This window comes from Siniperca chuatsi, linkage group LG9 (assembly GCF_020085105.1).
Source record: "Siniperca chuatsi isolate FFG_IHB_CAS linkage group LG9, ASM2008510v1, whole genome shotgun sequence".
Classification (NCBI taxonomy): Eukaryota; Metazoa; Chordata; class Actinopteri; order Centrarchiformes; family Sinipercidae; genus Siniperca; species Siniperca chuatsi.
Window position 1 is genome coordinate 9,288,859 of NC_058050.1, and position 19,177 is coordinate 9,308,035.

Consider the following 19,177-nt stretch of genomic DNA (forward strand, 5'->3'; position numbering starts at 1 on the left):
AGCTAAAATTACATTTTTATGCTTAAATGATTAATGAGTCAGTCAGTCTATCGGCTCATATAGAGATACTGAAATGTGAATGAGAACTGTCAGAAAACCACTGGTTCAATTAGCTACATGATGTGGAAAATGCAGACAACCAACATTCCCTGGAGATGTTATTTTTTAAGCATTGTGAATTCATTTTTTTCAGGTTACTGAAATTAAATCCCTACACTCATTCAAATCCCTATTCCTCAATTAATCTCAAACAATTCTTTCTGTTGTTGATTGATTACATTTCATAAATTGTTTTCAAGCTCAACAAAAAGGCAAAGCAAAGTGGGATCAAGTCTGCCTGCCTGTAGCACAATGGAATCCGATTACAGACAATCCTTAGATGGCAGTATTCAACCACAGCAGAACAACAGGAAACTGCTGTAGAGAGGGAGAAACTGTAGGGTTCTCGAAGGTCAAATTCTCCTCCTTTAAAACCACAAACCACTTTGCAAAAATGAAGAATGTATAAACAGGGAAAATGCAAGCCTTAATATGTATAAATCCAGACAGATGTACATGATTTACAGGAGGTGACTCTTTCATGGGGGGAGGAGAAAGAACTGAAATTGTCAAATACTAAAAGCATGACATATTGATCTGTATTCAGTATGCACCTTTGAAAAAGTGTAAAAATGCTGCTGTTCAGCAGTCAACTACCAAGTCCAGGAGGTCAGAAGTTCCCACAGCACCTGAACACACCTGCAGTGGACTGTTAAAATCAAATGTAAATAGGTTAAAGAATGTAAGATCTCTGGTATAATCCCGATCCTTATATAGTTACCACATCACATATATTCACTTCTGCTCATAATGGCAAAACTGCTGGAGTCATGACTCACAATGACCTGGTAGTAATGTAGTATACTGTAACTGTTAGCTAAGCAATATTGAAGCTGAGTCTCTTTGCTGTATTGCCTTTCACTGTGGACTGCTTTTGGCTGGATTCTGTGGTTCTCTCAGTGCACTTGTGGTTTGATGAGTATGAAAATGATGTGAGTTATGTACCATGGCCTTTATAATCATCAGATCTCCAAGGTGTTAGCCATCACTCTTCACCATCATCATCATCATCATAACGCCAAACGAGGGAATATCTTTTGGAAAATGGTGTTTCAATTGAGTTTCAGAGACATGGAGAATCTATGCCAAGAAGCACTAAAGCTGTTGTGACGGCTTGTGGTGACCCAAAACCTTACTAAAAAACTTTGTTGTTTTTTCCGTTAGTTGTATAAGTCCAGTAAGGTATTAACATATAAGGATAATATTTGGATTGATAAGCATGATTAGAATAGATGCGAATGGTTGCTTCGAGGCAGAGCTAATATGTGGATGCATATTTTTATTGTTTTGCCTGTCCTTTTTTTACCCTTTACGTAGCCATTGTCCAGTTCTTTTGTATTGTAAAATGCGTATTGCATTTGCACAGCTATCAGGCAAACAAACACTTCTATAGGTGGGTGTGTTACAAGAACTTACAGCCACATTAACAGGCTTACTCACAAAGCTCAGCTGGTTGGAGGGTTCACCATTAAGGACCTCACACATAGTCCATACTGCCTGGTGGATGGAGACACTGTGGGATACTTTCTCTGTCCATACGAATATTGTTTTAATGGATCACATGGACCATAAGTGCATTCTTATCGTCCCCATAGTTAATAGAGATTTTCCATCCTTTAAAAAGCATGGCATTGTCAATATTGAAAGCTTGGTCATTTTTGAGTAGTATTTCTCATCTGGATGTTTATTTTGATTTGACATGTACAGATTCTATTCACAAATGTGAGTTGCATCTAAGTGAATATTATTTGCCTTGAATATGCACAGCATTTAAGCCAAATTGAGATTATATTAAGATGGACAGCGTCACAGCAGAACACAACAAACAAAATCAAAGCAGTAAGCATAAATAACTCATTTGACTTAATGCACCATCCGGGTACTTCCACAATCTTTGCTCTGATGATGATTGCTTCAGAGTCTTGGCAGAGGTAGAGAAGTCAAAATAATTAGATCACAGCACCACATATGCCATGGCCCATACACTTCTCTGTTATTCATGAGATGCTTTTTTTGCTTGTGCAGGGGTTGTTTGGCCCCTGTCTGGTTCAGCTGGCAGACAGAGGATTTGGATCAGTACCATTCAAATATAAATATTTTATTTAAAGGAATGAGTACCATTCTAATGTAAACATTTTATGTATTGGAGCAGTTTTATATAGAAGGTCCTTGCCATGGTACACCAACATAACACCAAATTAAAGGCTTATTTTAATCTGAGGAGATTAGCATAAAGTGGCCGGATCATTACAGAGTTAGTGTGAATGTGATTTTTGGACAAAGCAACAGCGTGTGTTACCATCTTCAGGTTCCTGAGCATTATTATAATAAATAATACTCTGACCTGTAACATGGATATATAACAAGCCATTCAAAGAGCTGATGAGCCCTTTCACCAAAAGGTAGGCTACTTTTAAATAATAATAATAATGATAATAATAATAATAAGCTGACATCATGAAAGCTATACCTCTGCTATAATGAAATAAGCTTGCAAGACAAGTGTGCTAAACAAAATCTTCAGATTAAATAAGAACAGCAAAAATAATTGTGATTATTATAATAAGCCAATGTATGTTATAATGGGAGGATGATATCAATGCAGTAAGAAAACGATGCCTTGTTGATGTGCAATCATAGATTGCAGAAACATACTGTAGATGAGAGAACAATGCAATGTCAACAACAGCACAAGCAGCACTTCTATGTGGAAGTAATGTGCGTCTTATTAACAACTGCAGATATTGTACAATATTTGTATTTATCTCTTATCTGGATCAAACAAATGGTGTGTTCATATCACCAGCACCTCTAATAATCATAATCCAGGAGTGTTTTGTATGTCAAGAAAGTCCCAGTTTGTTGTAAGTACCAGAGTTAGTCACACGAGCAACGGGTCTTGCTCAATATTTCACTTTCCAGCTGATAAAAGGACCAGGAGTCGCTGGATAAAACACATCAGGTAAACTAATGTTACGAGGGAATGTTGTGTTGGTGACATATATTGTGTGAGCAAGAGATGTAGTTCACTGAGCGGCAGAAACAAACGTGGCAGACATTTTAGGGTGGCATCTGCGGTGGCCAATCAGATTGTAGGGGTGCCATTGGCCACCCCAGGCAACCTTTTTAAACCCCCTAAAACCCTCCACAGTTTTAAATGTAATGATAGTCACATCAGTCTATATGCCAAATATTATTCTATATGTTTTGAGTATTTCATGAATGGTCTTGTATTGGATGCAATAGGGAAAATTAAATTAATATGATTTTGTGAAGCCAATTGTATATAATTTTGTTTACATGTTTTTACAACATACTCAAACATAGATTCCAGCTAATTTAATTCCACAGTCTCATATTTGCAAAGAAAAATCAATAAAAACATTATATATGAATAGCCTTACAGCCTGGGGAGATTAAGAGCACTCATTATTTTTTAACTGGACATGTTATACAAAGTGGTTAAAACAAACCCTGCCGCATGTTATTCTGTATTTTTTTCATTTCACCTTACGTAAGCATAATTCTAATACATAATTATTGACTACATCTAACCTAAAGCAATGAATCTCACCGAACACACATCCGAGCAACATCTGAAACTCTCCTACTAACACTATTTTACATGACACACTGAAGGGATGTTAGTAATCGCATATGCTTCCTTTCTAGCAGAGAATAAAGACAAATGTAATCATGTTGATGTCCCTATCTACATGAAGGTGTCCCATAAATCATGCAGCATCACCCCTGGCTTGTTCAAACTGCTCTTTAATGGAGGACTTCTCACAAGGCCCAATTAAAAGAACCACACAGCTCAGATCGAGAGTTTGATATGTGAATTATTTAACAAGGTGCATAAATATGACTCATTGCTATTTAACAAGGTGTAAGAACATGAATTATGAGCATAATCTATTTTTCTCTCTCTGTGGGGGGTTTCCAAAGTGAAGAATTAGAAAAGCTCAAGGATATCAAATTGCTATTGAGTTTATTTGGAATGCCAGTTTAGAATTAGAAAATCGGGGGGATTCATTTGATCCAATTTTGTTAACTTAAAGAGATGTTTTTATGTTTGTGTTCAGCTCTTGTAGGTGTAGCATCAAATGTCAAAATTAACTTTGAAGCGGCTATAATCAATGTTTTTTATATTAACAATGGATCACATGGCTACCTTCATGTGAAAGGTGTTGCTCATACTGATGAACCCACAGAGAATTATTATCTTCCCCCTCAGCTCTACAGAGCTTTATAGCAACTTTCAGATAATTGTTTTGGCTTTACTGGCCACAACTTGACTGTTTTGGTTCACTCTCACCCAGGGGCATGTCCAGGGAGTGGTCTGGGGTGGCATGGGCTCTACTAACCCACTGAACACTACCTACCCAGCACTACATGGCAAAGTTAGTGACTGAACATAGCATTGAGCAGATAGTTCCCTCAGGGAGTTGGAAGAAACCAAAAACAGAGCAAAAAGGAGAGTGAATATTGAACTTACATTCACCACATGACCAGAAACATGACCCCAAATGAATGCTAATGTTTAGTGTCTGCTGGATGTGTAAATAAGCAACTTTTTGCTAACAAGTTCGGCATCAACTTCATCAACTTAAAGGTGATAATACTGTCAGTGTGTTTACAGCTTGTTTCCGTTGCCCCAGAGTGGCCAAAAAAATCAGGTTTCAACAACACTGAAATGTGAATGAAGCAGGGCATGCTTCTTAACACAATGTGTAAATTACCCATATCTGTTAATGGAATATAAATGTCTATATACACAACTTTGTCCAATGACCAGAAACTACTGAACCTGTATTATATTGATGTGATAGACTGTATGTGTTAGAAATGATGTCAAATAAGTTTTCAAAAGTATGTTTTATGTGTACAAAATAAAAGCTGATTAAGGTACTGACATTCATCACTGAAGGACATTTAATTGAAATTGATTAAAACAGTATTTCTATTGTGTGAAAATAAATTCCTCACTGTGCACAGTTGTTAACCTAAAAACAAATGTTTGAAACTTTTCAGCATGTTTTATTTTCTCTCCCAGTAATCGGGTTTTTCTATAAACTCCTGCACGTATGCTCCATTATGTACACAATGCTTGTTAAATATCAAGGGAAAATATTTTCATCACACAAAGCATTTAATCAACTTAAACAAGTGGACCCTGTGCTACTGTAGATAAATAAACAACTTCTATTGACATGCTCCAATATCTGTTATAATCACAAAATACTGTGGGAATGTGAAAAAGGACATCAAATGTTATTGAGCTTACATTCACCTCTGTGATATAAATAACACAAATACCCCCTTTAATCTCAAACACTGAAGAGCAGTGATACAGCAGAGTACCGGTGTGCAGAAATATGGAGAGTTTAGGAAGTAATCCTTATCTGTGAGGAGGCCAGTGCTGAGCGTGACAAGGTCACCAGCATGACAGCATAAGGTCATCAGCACCATGCCAGTCCGCCTGCTGCTCCTTAAGCCTGACCTTGTCAAAGTCAAGTGTTGGGTTGCTAATGCCCCTTAACCCAGCGTGTGCAGGGCTAGAAGCTTTCACCAATGTTATATGGCCAGGCGTAGCCACTGGCATTACTGATGAAGCTAACACTCCTAATTGCCTCTGCGTGATTCCCAGGCTTGACCCAAAGTTGGCTGCCACTTTATCTCCCTCTCGTCTGTCTCTCACTCCATCTTTTGCCAGTGCTGCACCCATAGCGGGACAGCTGGCCCACATCCAGGAGCATCAAAATATTGTCAGGACCACTCTCTGAGCTCCTGCTACCCTCCTCTCCAAATTAACCTTTAAATCAAAGATGGAGTCCTCTCCTCTCCTCCCCTGCTTCTCCCTCATCTTGTCCTCTGGGTGAATTAATAAAACCCTAATTTCCTCATTAGCCCTGTCAATTCATGCAGGGAGTAATAGGCACTACTTGGGAAAGTGCTCTCTTACATACAAAAATGTACCGTTGACAATTAGCTTCCTGGGAGCTTCTAGGGGGGAGGGTGGTCTCTTTCTCTCAGAACGGCTTTTGGCTTCAATTTGTGTGCTCAATTGTGTGTTTGCAGGGGTTGTTCTAGGGGACAGCATAGACAGTCAGTGTTCCTGCTGATTATTTTACAGGAGCACTTGCTGTGTTTTGAAACTATTATGACAGATACCTTCACAACAGGATGTTTTGACCCTTGAACTTAGACAGTAGGACACAACAGGAAGGTGCTCACATTCTCAATCGAACTTTTCACTCTGTACAGTATGTCTCAGTCTGTCCACATGGCCACTGCCACAGCTACTATTGAGAACAATGAGGTCATGTCCTCTGCATTTTTTCTGGGAAGAAAAGGAGGTTTCGAGGTTTTTTTTAACTTGACTACTAACAGAATGATAAAAAAAAACAAGACTAAGAGTCCACAGCCATGCTAGCGGCTCTGTGAAGCTGACACAGCAGTGCTTTAAAATAAATATTAATGTCAACATGCTAACATAATAATAATTTGTAATGATAAGTTAACATGCTGATGTTTAGCAGGTATTTAACTAGGTTTACTGTGTTCACCACATTAGTGTAGGGTCTTAGCAAGCTAACATTTGCTAATTAGTAATAAACACAAAGTACAGCTGAGGCTGATGGGAATGTCATTAGTTTATTTGGTCATAAATCCAAGTTATGGACAAATATAAATTTTGACCTGATGATGGCGCTAGATGACAAGTTAAGGGGTCACCAAAGTTATTAAAATTCATCATGAGGGTGACATGAAGGTCTTTACCAAATTTCATGGCAATCCATCCAATAGTCGATGAGATAATTCAGTCTGGACCAAAGTGGTGGATCAACCGACAGACCAACCAAAAGACCAACATTACCATTCCTTAAAACATTGTCACAAATCTAAAAAACAAGGCCGTTTTTCAAATTTCATACAAAATTGACCTTTTAGAGGTAAAGGGTTTTTATTCAAGTCTAAATACTTAAAAGAAATACAAAGGTGACTGGTCAAAATTTTCTCAGAGGGGTGCTTTGGGTGATATGGACTCATGATCTCAATGTATTTAAAATTAGTTCTGCACATGACCTCTTGAGTTTTTGATATGGGTCAGACAATCATCACTGCCTTATTGCCCCTATGTTGTAAAATCATTAGTGTTTTGTGGCCTTCCAAGTGGCTGATAAACAACTCAAGACAGTTAACTGCCCTTATGGGAGGCACCAATTATAATAATGTGTCTGTGTAATGTGCTACATTTCAAGCCAGTGGATTCTGGTGTGAGAAGTGTTCTTTGGTGAGTTTTACACCATCTTGTCTCACTAAAGCAGATTTTTTACTTGACAAAAACTTAATGTGCACTTACAAGCTTTCTTTTGCAGAGCTTTCAACTGCATCACATGGTCTTCCTCAGCAGATATATTGTTGCTTAGTTGTCATGAAGATAGCTCAGTTCTCATCTTCTCCATTACAATTAAGCAAACTCCATTTGCTAAGAAAGACTGCAAAATGCATGTGAAAGCAAAAGAAACTAGTAAGTTTTTTTTGTCAAACTACTGCTTTCAGTGTCAAAAATTTACTCAGCAGATGGCATTAGCTCAGTTGTCATCCTCTCCGTGACACCTGAGCAAACTCCATTTGCCATAGGTCATCTTTACAAAAAATAGATGTCTAATTTCTTTCTGGCATCATTGTGTTCTATGTTTTCTTGTTTTTATTAGCATCAAATAACCAATCTATAAAATATGCATTTCACATAATTTTCTGTTCTCCCTGAAATTATAGCTACCACATATTCATAATGTGTTTCGAGGGTGTGACATTTGTTTATGTGTGTGTGTGTGCATGTGTACAAAAAATGTTCGTGGACTAGCAGCACTCCTTTGACATGCCCAGAGACCCTCATCCCCCCTGAGGGCAGAGTGGCTGACAGTGGTATGCTCAGTTCCCACTAAACCTCTCTGACAGGTCACATGGTGAGTAACTGTGAGTCAAATCGGAGAAAAACAATATAGAGTCGAACAACTTGAGCTTTTCAAACAGAGGTCAGGGGCAAGATGCTGGGGTAAAGGTCAGAGATTTAATTTTTCTAAGATGTCACAAAACTAGTGAGGTGTTATTGTTTACTTTGATAATTTAAGGTTTATGTTATGTAACACACACTGTAATTTTGCCATTTGTTATGCCCTGCAGTGCAAAAAGGTACAGGTTTCCAGCAGAGTGAAAGGTTGCCTTGAAGAGGTGTTGCATTTTCTGGAGAAATGCAAGCGTGTGAGAACGGTGGACAGAAATGTGAATAACATGTTTGTTTTATATGTGAATTTCTGCTTCCTATTCCAATTAATTTCAGCCCAATTACACTCCAAACTCACTTGTATTTCTCAGTAATTGTGGCAACTTGGCGTATTGCTAGTCTAGGCTGGAGCTAACTTATCAGGCAATTTTAAAAGCTCCCTTGGCTCTGTATTTAAAGTGACTGTGAGCTCATGAAATAGTGGTTATAGATTTGACCAGATTTGACTTTTAAACCACAAACAATTTGAAAGCTTGATGGTTTAATGAAGAAAAAATATATCGTTTTACAGTAAGTCACTTTTGATGTGTTAAAGATCAGAAAAGCGAATATGATATTAAAATCTGATGTTAAATGTCAGATTTTGATGGCTTTTAACATAGCACATCGACAAAAAGCTTGCTTGATTAGCAAGACCCAGCAGAACTCTGTCAGAGTCATTTTTCCAGATAAATATGTGATGTGACGGTTGACGTTTGTGATTTCATGTGACTTGGGGACTCAGTTATGCAGCTGATGTTCAAAGCTGGTACACAGGGAGGAATGACGGGGAGGATGGTGCAGAGTATTGGCTAGAGGAGGGTGGTTGGTGATGCTGAGGGAAGATGGTGTTCTTTGTTGGAGGGTGTTTTCTCAGTCTCAGGCACAGCAGGACATCGCAGGCTTGCACCGTCAACACAAGCCTTTAATGTTGCAAGTTTTCAAAAGAAACATCAAAAGGCTCTACTTATGGTGTTGAGGATTATTTTATTTTTATCTTGTGTTTTTACAAATCATTAACAGTGCTCCTAAATCGTGAGAGCTTTCTGGATTAATAGTTACAGTTTACAGTTCAAAGCCAAGCTGTCAGGATGGGATGTCAGAATTTGTAATTATAAATATTTGTTTTGACAAAAAACGAGCAAAGGTTCAAGGCCAGGTGAACATAGATCATATCATCATATCATCATAGGCTATCATGAAAGAATGAATGTGTAAAAGTGAATTGTTTTTAATATTGCATTTCGCGCTCCATTCTAGTGAATGGATTTAATGTGTTCATCTCGTCCAATGTACTGTAAGCTGCACATATTAGCACACCTGACTAATTAGCTTACTACCTACTGTAGTAGCGTAGCATTACTTCCAAGGCAAAAAGTAAGCATATCCTTAGCTAAATTGTATCGATTGTAGCGTCAATAGAATCAATACCAAAAAAGGGATCAGTTTTTCTTTTGTATTTCATCAAAGTGTAGAACTGTCTGTGCAAACAACGTTTAGTTGTCGTGAGCACATCTTAGGGCATGTGCTCTTTGTTTCTCCTCTGTTGTTGTTGCGTTGTGTGCACTCAAACAACATATGCGTCACGCACGCGCAGTGTGCCCTGACTAGTTTAATCCGACACACAACTGCAGTGATAGCTGAATGAAAGAGGTGCATCATTTGGAGCTATTTCACAACTGTGAATGAAAACGTTGCTAACTGCAACATGTGTATCAAAAACCCGGGTCTCACAGGTGGCAGGTAGAAATTCTACCACTCAACTAATCTTACAGTCATTGCTAACCTTTGGCAAATCATTTAGTAGTAATGAAAATTTATTCAGATTTAGCCTATTGATGTTGCATTCAACTCATTAATCATGACACACTGCTCTCCCCTACATGAAAGTACATAAACCACTTTTAATAATAAAATGTATCGGTATCTGTATTGATATTGGTTATTCTGGCCCTGTTTTACTTAGTATCGGATCAAAACCAAATTTTGCGGTATGGCCCACCGCCCAGTATAGGGGAAATTGTATTGATTGTATTTCTTTAAACCAATTACAATTGTCTTGGGTGGCGCTAAGACCAGGATGCAGCGACGGTGCCCTTGCAAAATAGTGTCGGGGGGGGGAAACCTGTTTTGGTGGAACATCTGCAGGTGGGGAGGTGAGCCCTGGCATTAAAATGGCTAAATCCTTGTAAAAGAAAATGCCATGGTCAGGCATAATTGTATCTTAAAGAGCTCATAGTACCTTATTACCCCATTAGAACACTGCACTCCCAGGATGCAGGGTTACTTGTGGTTCCTAGAGTCTCCAAAAGTAGAATGGGAGCCAGAGCCTTCAGCTATCAAGATCCTCTCCTGTGGAATCAGGTCCCAGTTTGGGTTTTGGAGGCAGACACCATCTCTACATTTAACAGTAAGCTTAAGACTTTCCACTGATAAAGCTCATAGTTAGGGCTGGCTCAGGTGAGTCCTGAACCATCCCTTAGTTATGCTGCTATACTGTAGTCCTAGACTGCCAGAAGACTTCCCATGATGCACTGAGCTCCTTTCTCCTCCTCTCCCTCTCCATCTGTACACATTCTTATTCCATTACTGTATGTTACTACTCGGCATCTTCTCTCTCCTGTAGTTTTGTGCTTTCTCGTCTCTCTCCTCTCTCCTTCTGTTGCTGTCAGCAGGTATTTATGCCACCATTATTATTGTAGTGGTGCCATTCTAGAATGGAAAGGTAGGCTTAGCAACAGTAACTAGGGCTGATGGGGCTTGGTGAAGGGTCAATTACATTAAATAAGGTTCATTTTATGACTTTAAATGTTGCTCCTCTTGTCCTACTTAATAAAAAGTCATCACACTCTTACCTGGTATTTACTGTGCCCATATTTCTATTTGCACCTTACATGGCTTGTACAGAAAGTTCCAAACACAAACTTGTACTTTTTCTAAATCTCAAAGTTTGTCGCTTGAAGTCAGTTGTTACCTCTATCTCGCTTAATCCTTTCGTTGCCACTAACCTGAAAAAATACAAAATGATATTTTCAAGGCAGAACACTTTGAAAATGTTTAGCACAGAAACACCTTTTGAGGTACAGGAGTCGAGTGCATATTCACCCCCACTCTCTCCTTCCTCTCAGTGTTTCAAAGTTGTGATAAGATGTGACAGTCTATCAAACCTCAGTGAGGGTTTCATACCATCCATGCTGCAGTGCTCAGTTATCTTGGTGGCATTTTGCTGGCGATATAACAGAGAATCAATTATGAGTACACAGATATACGAAAGGTTTAGTCTGCAAAAGATGCTTCTTGACAGTTTGATGATATGATGGCGGTAAATAAGCTCCATACATTTTTTTCCTGAGCTAAAAATACTATCCCCTTGAGCAAACGGCTGCATGTTAAGATAAAGAGGAGAACAGCCTGTACAAAGGCACAGAATGTGGAATTAGAGTCATGAAAAGAAATAACTGTAATGATAGAAATGATTTGGTTGATGTGGACTTATCTTGGTTCTGGTTAATTCTACATCTTCTCTCCCAACACTTTCATCTTTTATACAAATATTCATCATCTCTGGGTACCTAAAATGAAATATATTGTTTGTACCAACCTGAATATGGGAATGTTTGCAAGTGATGCTAACTACAAACAATCTATATAGCAAAACATGCCTATTATCTTTTACCTGAACATTTGACAAAGAGCATCCACAGGAACTAATGCAGACATTTACACAAACTGAATGATAGTAAAATATTATATTGAATGTTTTAAACAGAATATAGAATTGTAATACACTAATCCTAAAAATAGTACAAATTGTTCTACGGTAATATAAACTGTTAAGCACACGCTGCATGAGCTTGAGTATGGAATTCAATATCATGCATGCATTCAGTGCTGAGACAAAATGTTTTAAAGGAGCTTTAAAATCAAATATATAGGAGACGAAATGGGAATCCAGGTTTCTTTAGCTCCTCATTCTCTCTTAAGCAAGAGGCAGAGGGTAAGTCAAAAGATTTCAAGATGGAACGACACACCTTTTGGGATTCTAAAAGAAAAGGCCACAGAAGCTTCGCAGCTGCTGTTGATACAGTTCCACTGAGCTGCAAACACTTCAAACGACTCAGGAAAAGGCATGTAGGAGTTTCCAAAAAGCTTTCTAATCAAATGTCACAAGTCCTTCATGGAAACAGTGAAGCAGTTCACCCTATGGCAATGCCAGTGAAATGGCAAAAGCCAACACATCAAAAGGATTTTGTTTGTTTCTGAACCTCCTTAACCTTGTTGGCAGTGACCAGATGCCTCCTGCGCTGACCTTGTGATGGGTTGTTTGTTTGTCTAAGTTCAGTTTTTATAAATAATTGAACAATAATTGAATATTGATCCAACAATAATAAACTGTTGTGTCAAACATAGGGTGTTTTACAGGAATCTTTCATTGCCAGGGTCAAATAGTTTCAGAAAGATGTTATTTTTGTCAAAATGCTAATTAAAGATGTTTTCTTAGGTCAGTAGAAAATACCAAAACACAATTAAACTTTTTATCGTTCATTTTCCATTTAAACCTAAGGCTACACTAAGGCTACTGTATATAAAAGTGCATTGTGCTCTGTCATTAGAGGTGCTTAATTATTCACAAACTCACTGCTGTCCCTGAGGACTTATTGATTGTGTGGGGTCACCTGCCTTGCTCCCATCTGGCAAAGCACTGCTTCAGATGGGGACAGAGAGGATCTTGCCTGTTAAAGACAGCTGCTTTGTTTCCTTTTGCTTTTTTTTATGTCTGGGTTTGACATGGAGATTCCTCAGGCAGGAGGACATAGAGTGGCAAAGTGTCTTTTGGCCTTTTTTGTTGAGTTGCTGTTGAGATTAATAGACAATGCTCCCATCTCCACCTACGGGTGTAGAGAACAGGAGCACACTGTTAAGCCACACTTGCATGCTCCTCCAGTTGCGTATACGCTGGTAATGACAAATGGGAAAGGACACACATTAGCCCTCTGCGTACCTGACGCAGCTTCCCACCCGGTAATGGATTCACCTCTGTGCCATCATCACCTTCTATTAGGCCCAGGACAGAATCAATAGTTTTCTAAATGCAGCTGAATCATTCATCATAAGAGGCCTTGTGCCGTCCACCTCATCTACCACCCGCTACTTCTCTGACCTGCTTTACTCATTTTCCATTCTCAGATAGTGAACTAGTACCAATTTGTGAAAACCCCCAAAGAGAAAGGCTTGATAAAGCTGCGTAGAGGTGTCATCAGTTTCACAGATTTGGCCCCTCTAATGGCGCCTTATCCAAATCAAATATGAAGGTCTTCAGACTTCATGAAAGCAGATAATCTTAACTGACAATGGATAATCTTCTCTTGGAACCCAGGGACACTTCAATACACGTGAAAACACAATAACTCCGATGGCATGGTCTGACCCTTAAAGACATACATCTGGAGGACATAAGTTATTAATGCATCAGCAGCAGCAGCAAGAAAAAGATAAAAGTGGCATTTTTATGGATTTATGAAATTAAGGGGAAAAGCATTGTATGGATGATTATGAAGTTAAATTTAAAATGAGCTTTCTGCTCAATTAATAATTAATACACAGTGCAAAGGTTTTGGAAAATCAAATATAGATACCTTTCATCTTCAGTAAAATTACCGTGGTTTAAATTTTTTTGTCTCTATGGGGAAAAGCACGCTGAATCCATGGAGTGTATCGTGACAGAACCATGTTTATCTTTTGTTTTATTACTTGCTGAAATGCATATTATGTTTTGTTTTACAGATGAGTTACTATATATACTTCATGATTGGGTGTTTTTCCATTGAAGATATTCACCATGATAAACAATTTTAAACAGGGAATGGAATAATAATCCATTGCATGTGCTGCAAAGAGAGAGATGTTACACTGTAAGTGGCCAGTACTGTAATGTAAAAGGACAGGATAGCCTCACACTATGATAAAACAGATGAAGAGTGAGATATTTGTATTATTTCATGGTGGTCATATCTGGGATATTTTTTTAAATACATGCCTGATGGATTACTTAGTGTTAGTATGGAAAATCAAACATCTATCAGCCAAACTCAAGAGGTCAGTCTAATTCTTAGAGCAGGGTCTCCTCACCATGGGATCCTTGTGAAGTCAGCTGTGGGCAGAACCAGTCGGGCCTGGCCGCTATTCTGCCAGCATTCTTCTGGGAGGCTGGGCACTGGCTGCTAAGACATGATTAATTGCTGCAATAAAGCTCATTATGGAGATTAAGTAGGAGTTACAGGAGCATTATTGATCACTGTCCTTTAAATAACCTTAAAGTTGCTTGTTTGTGCATGTTCGTATGACGCTGGTCAATGCAGAGGGCAAAATGGGAGGAAGGGGCTCAATGCAACGTTGCTCCAAGACATTAACGTATGACATAAAATCAGTCCTGGATGGTGATGTGAAACATGTTTGCATGATTGCAGTGGCATAAGGCCTTAACACTTTGCATGTCCTCATGATTGTTGTCATACATCTTACATCAATAGGTGCAAAAGATCATGTTTAAACTTAAAAAAGGAAAACAATTGCCGCTTACGCACACACCACCATTATCTCTGTAAAGTAAATTATACTACCTTTTCCTATTGGCTGACTTATCTTATTTTGAAGAATTCCTTTGGATTAGGATAAATGACATGACCTAAGGATCAAAACTTAATCATTTAAGATATCTCCTAAAAAGAGCATTTGAGTTGATTTTGTGCAACTCACCTCTTCGAAATTTTAAAAACAATTTCAAGGAAAATCTTATATTAAGATGGTTCAACATACCACTGTTTCTGATGTGAGCCTCATTTCGCCTCAGCTACAATGGGTTTTGGTGTAAGTTTGGAGTCAACTGGAGTTATTTCGATTAAATATCTTTTCCTTTTCTCTACTTGCAATACAACAGCTAGTAAATCATGGCAAGTTCTTTTTAAATCTATGTAAATCATATTAATTTACCCAGAAATGTTTACAATCCTCGAGCAGATGACTGATTTTTACTACCTATATCACTGATGTCATGCTCATGTATGTTAAAGAGAACTCTGTTTTGAATCATACTCTTATTATCTCACAGCTTTTATTTACTGTTTAAAAAGGAATTGTAATACATTGATTCTATTATTCTTTCTCCATCTTTTGTTACCCAAATCCCTTTTTTAAATCCTCTTATCCCTTCTAGCTTCTGGAAACCCCTTGCATTGACGATAAACCCCCAAATCTCTCAGTGAAAGCTTTTGTATTTTCTGAATATTGATCCTATGTTAACTCCAGTATGAATAGACTATTGATGATGCCATTCAAACTTATTTATCCTTGCATAGGTTTTTTCCATAACTGGTAAACTCTAGTCACACAAGAGTATTATACAATGTGACTATGGTTAAGCAAACACACTTACAGTCAAAGGGACTTTTAAGCCCATGGTGTTTATCAAGGTCAAAACTTGTGTTGTGGCTCACAAATTCATTAAGGCAGGAAAAAATAACCGAGTAGAGTCGTCTGCTAAAAACCTGCTAGAGAGCAATGCACAACAATAAAAGGCTAAGATCCACAGTCAGGCTCCTGAATATAACACACCTGGCAGCTTTCCTTTCTATTATAATATCCAAGTCACCATTTATTTATCAGGAGCCTGGCCAAGGACAAGTGTAGGTATTTTAAGATCACTTACAGAGAGCAGCTCCTCAATAGAAAAAACCCTCTGTAGATCCCTTCGAGGTATGTCTCAAAGTAACTTCATAAAAAGTCACCTGTTTAATAGAAGACATGAGCAATGTGTTAATTACCAGGTCAAAATCAATATCCAATCTATGGTTTGAAACCGAACATCACTGAAAACATTAGTTTTTGATAAATAAGTCACTGGTGAGCCTGAGGAATTTGAAAGAATGTAAAGAAAAGATAAAAAAGCTATATTCTCCTATATTTGCACAGGAAAACAAATGAACAAACAAATGACCAGATTTTGAGTTAATTGATGGGTGGCCTTTCACACCACATGTGTTGAAGGGTTTAAATTTTTGCTTGTAGATTATAAATAAGGAAATACCTGAGATACAGGACAGCCCCCTTTCAAGATCTTTGTGCTAAAGGTAATTAAATAAATATATTCTGAGGTTTTCTAGTGCATATTTGGCCACATCAGGACTGATCAGTTCAAGTCAAGCTCCAACACTCTCCATCAGCACCATAAGTTGTCAAATGAGACAGGCCAGGAGATCAGCACCTGCTCCTACCATGCGGTTGACGGGTGTTAACCTGTCACTCAGTCTCCAATTGGCCTTGCTACTCACCATTGGCTTCACGTTTCCAGTCAGATCAACCACAGCACACATCCTGCCTCCACGAAAGGAAAACTCATTTAGAGTGATGACGACAGCAGCTCAGGTTTTGCAGCATTTGCTATGTTTGTCACGTCCTTGAATAAAAGGACCTATTCCTATCACACTAATAATGCCGGGCTGCACATGTCACGCTCAGCACTGGCATGGGGGCGTTTTGAGCATGTCAGCGAGATAAGAGAATAGCAGGGCGCATGTTCACATGCCTTATCGGACTATGCCAGGAGAGGGTTTTGCCTGCTTTTTACAATGTTACAACCACAAAGATGCAATTGCAGTATATGCATGTGATGCAGGCGGGCAAGAAAGGAGAAGGGAGTGGGGTACATTAAAAATAGGTCATTTATGAATTAGAATTCAATTATATCTGACAGAATATAATGCCTGTTAGATATCTGTCATACAGTCTAGTGTTTAAGCAATACCTGGAGGCTCTTAACATGTTTTTCCCTGATGTGATCAACTCCCAAAGTACATACACATACACTCAAGAGTCACCATGGTGGTCAAATAACAGGGCCGTTGCTGGCACAAAACTATAATGCAGGTTTATAATCCTTAGACCAGGATTAGTTCTGATACATCCACCCCTGGCACTTTCCCTCGTGATACTGTACTTCCTCTGCTCTAGGCAACGTAATGAAGTCACAAAATAATTCCCTATAACCTCTCAGTGCAGGAGCCATACATCTGCTCCTGCTTATGTAGGAAAAATACTTCTGGCCCTGCAGATAAGTCAAGGGCATAGAGTTGAACTCAGGCCTTATTTAGTGCTTCTACAAGCTCTCCAGTTCACTATTGGTAATCTACAGGTGAGTAAGCATGGGCTAGTAGACTGGAGTTTGGCAGACAGAGATAAGCAGATTCATTGACATGGGACACTTTGGCATCATTTCATTCCCAGGCCTATTATACCTTATTGATCTCTGCTCCAGTTGCTTTCTTACTCCCGCAACACAAATAAGGCAGCTGCTTTGACTCAGAAATTCTCTACACCCAGCCTCTCCCCACTGCCAGACACTCGCTTCCAGCAACAGCCTCAGCCCAAACATCATTTGAAAGTATTTTAGGTTAGTAATTAAACTCCCCCTTGTGCCATATCCCTATTAACTTGACTTTTGATCACCCGGTGGCTTGATATATGGAGTGGGCGGTTTCAGCAAGCATGCAAATGTGAATTTTGTCTCTCGTCCACAAATGAAACATTGCAAAACATCAAGGAGTCTGATTTGTTTAAGCTCTGCATCCTGGCCTCATTTAGGTACTTAGACAAAAAACACAAATTTAAGGCAATGTTTGATTGATAAAAGATGTGTACTTAACATATATACTGCCTTCACCTCCAGTTCTGAAAAACTGAACGGCTTTCACTTTTGAATATACTTTTGATTTAACCAAAACACCAAACTACGTCTTGCATGAAATTAAAACAATGGGGCTTGCACAGTTGAACAAATGGTAAATGGAGGGAGAAAAAGGTAATAGCTGCCTCAGAGGCCCTTTGTCATCACAAGAAAATGAAGAGAAAAACAGAATGAACTATCCAATGTGACAAACTGTGCCATGCAAACATCAGAGATGTGCATGATTTACAGGGGAAACAAATGGATGCTGTTGGATCACAGAGTGAACCAACAAGGAAAATCATGAGGAAAAAAGCAAGTGAGTAATCCCCGTTCTTCCTGCAGTACCTACAAGAAAATGTGTGCATTCTATCCGAATAAGAATTTTCTGAAAAAGAGGCTGTGCTGAGGTACTTGTAAACAGATGTTACGATATTGCTTATATACCTACTGTCTACTGCATGCTCACATCTGATCAGAGGCAGCTCTAGTTAGATGCTAGCTAGAAGCTTAATATTAACATTATATTAACATTTGTTCAGTAAAATAAACCAACAAGTCCTCCAAATTAAACGACAAAATACGTTGTTAGTCCATGCACTCTTGAACGACACATAGTATTTTCAGGACTTTATGATGTGACAGGGATATGTTCATGGTTTGGTTAGGTTAGGTTTAGGCACAAAAACAACTTGGTTAGGTTCGGGGAAATATCATGGTTTTGGTTAAAATAAGAACTTAAAAAAAAAAACAAACACTGGCTGTCGGTTGAAAACAAGAAGTAAACAGCCCCCACGATTGACCCTGGATTTGCAAAACTCTTGCGAGATTTGTACATGTTGTTTCTTCATTGTGCGCGTTCCTAAACCTAACCATGGTGTTTTGTTGCCTAAGCCTAAATATAGGGTTACCATCTAGACAGGACCCCCCCAGCTCTATAATAACCACCTGATTTCTTCCTTTACTCCCGCCATAATTATTAAAGCCACTAGAGGGCTTTGTCACTTGAATGTAAACATACTGTATGTTGATTTGGGGCTCTTGCTGAAATGGCGGATGCTGTCGTTCTTCTTGGGAGGACAATCTCAAATACACACTTCTAAAGTTATAATTTGATTTAATCCTGCTCTCCTTTCAGTTCTACTTTTCTGTCTAACCATCTGAATATATTATCTGTACTATTGGATGAAGTGAAAGATTACTGAAAACCAATTCAAACAAACTGTAGCTGGCTCCAGCATATACAGTATAGTCTTAAAGTTGCCAAATGGTAAGGCAAAGGAATTGAGACAGTCCAGAGGGGACAG

At 38.6% G+C, this 19,177-nt stretch overlaps 1 long non-coding RNA gene across 2 annotated transcripts in view; it reads right to left on the bottom strand.

Annotated features, from left to right (window-relative positions):
• Positions 1 to 16,661, bottom strand: part of LOC122881828 — a 44,552-nt gene extending 27,891 nt beyond the window's left edge. Inside the window, exons 1-3 of one of the 2 annotated variants that reach the window (XR_006379240.1) lie at positions 16,480 to 16,661; positions 15,858 to 15,936; positions 14,282 to 14,370 (exon numbers count right to left, since the gene is read on the bottom strand). This is a non-coding gene — a long non-coding RNA (uncharacterized LOC122881828). Of the gene's footprint in view, positions 1 to 14,281; positions 14,374 to 15,857; positions 15,937 to 16,479 lie in introns of both variants that reach the window. The other variant, XR_006379241.1, reaches the window with a different exon arrangement.
• Positions 16,662 to 19,177: the final 2,516 nt, after the last annotated feature.